Here is a 1,579-nt window from a genome sequence, read left to right as displayed (position 1 = left end):
TATAGTCTAGTCTATAGTCTAGTCTATAGTCTAGTCTATAGTCTAGTCTATAGTCTAGTCTATAGTCTAGTCTATAGTCTAGTCTATAGTCTAGTCTGTACTTTAGTCGATAATCTACTCAGTAGTCTAGTCTATTACTTGTTCATATTCTACTATATAGTCTGGTTTATATAGTTCGTTTGTTTCTTTGTTTCACATCAACTTTATTATAATGTAGCAGAATAGAACGCACAACATTTATACAACACTATATCGATGCTACCGAGACTCCCTATATTACTGTCACTTGTAACTCCGCAAGTTTGCGAAATTTCACATCTCACCCATATCTTAGCAATTTGTGTTAATTTATTAAGTATCCACTGTAGGTCATGTTCTTGACTTATTAACACACATATTTTTCATAAGTAAATTTTCTCAAGAACAAGTTTTTAAAATTTGCTAATTATGTAGTTTTTAACAATTTCTAATTAAAAATTATGAAAAGTCATGTTGATGATACTTAAAGGAAATTATATAAATTATACTTAACCGGTATTATTTTTTTATTTTCATGCAAAATTAATATAAAAAGCAAACTTGTTTACATTGAAATTTTTTTAAACTCACAAAAAATTGTGCATAAAAACATATTTTAAAAAATAGTATTTGTGTTAACGCTTAATCAGATTAGAGTATAACATTGTGAATGTATTTGATCCAAATTTTGATACATATATTATATTTGTATAAACTGATTTGTATTTGTATTAAAAACAAGTTGCTCCCTTTTGATATCTGATTTTATTCAAAATTTCCAATTTCGACACAAATAGCCATTTGATACAAATTAATAACAAATATACACTTCACATAACAAAATGTCCTTAAAATTTTAATAATTTATTTTATTTCAATTTTAAACTTACGAAATTTAGCATTAACACCGTAATTTAAACAAAAAAGCGTAACGCTTAAAACAAAACAAAAACGTAACATGTTTCTTTAAATACCGTTTGTTAAAAATTGAATGCGTTTAATAAATAAACGAAACTTATAAGTAAAAGTTATGTTGTTATGAGGAGAATAGAACGTTAATTAAACAACTAATTTTGGTGAAACACTTGACGAGAGTTTTTATAGAAAAATTATAGAACGTATGAAAAATTAAATTGCAAAATATACAGATTTAAAAAAATATCCATATAAATGTTTATTCGTATGTATAATGGAAAAAATGCTTACTTTATAATTTATTTGTTATTTTGAATTTGTTTTATTTTTAAAAATAAAATAATATTAAACGGAGAAAACTGGATTGACGAGAATTATACGGGTAATTTAACGAAGAACTTTAAATAACAATCAAATAAGTTACTATTAGTTAATAAAAATTAGACACATTGTTTGAAAGACTGGTGGCTCCTTCGGGTATTTGTTTATGTTTATTAAGACACGTGTTGTGTGTGTGTTAAACTGTCGACAAAATTTGTACATCCATCTATCTATCTATCTATCTATCTATCTATCTATCTATCTATCTATCTATCTATCTATCTATCTATCTATCTATCTATCTATCTATCTATCTATCTATCTA

The 1,579-nt window shown here is 25.1% G+C and overlaps 1 protein-coding gene across 1 annotated transcript in view; it reads left to right on the top strand.

The window, feature by feature from the left end:
• The window catches only part of LOC111678491 (protein takeout-like), a 17,628-nt gene that overhangs the window by 4,782 nt on the left and 11,267 nt on the right, over nt 1-1,579 (top strand). The gene's annotated exons all lie outside the window — the stretch shown is intronic.

This window comes from Lucilia cuprina, chromosome 4, assembly GCF_022045245.1.
Source record: "Lucilia cuprina isolate Lc7/37 chromosome 4, ASM2204524v1, whole genome shotgun sequence".
Classification (NCBI taxonomy): Eukaryota; Metazoa; Arthropoda; class Insecta; order Diptera; family Calliphoridae; genus Lucilia; species Lucilia cuprina.
The sequence above is the reverse complement of the archived record's forward strand: the minus strand, read 5'-3'. Positions and strand labels throughout refer to the sequence as shown.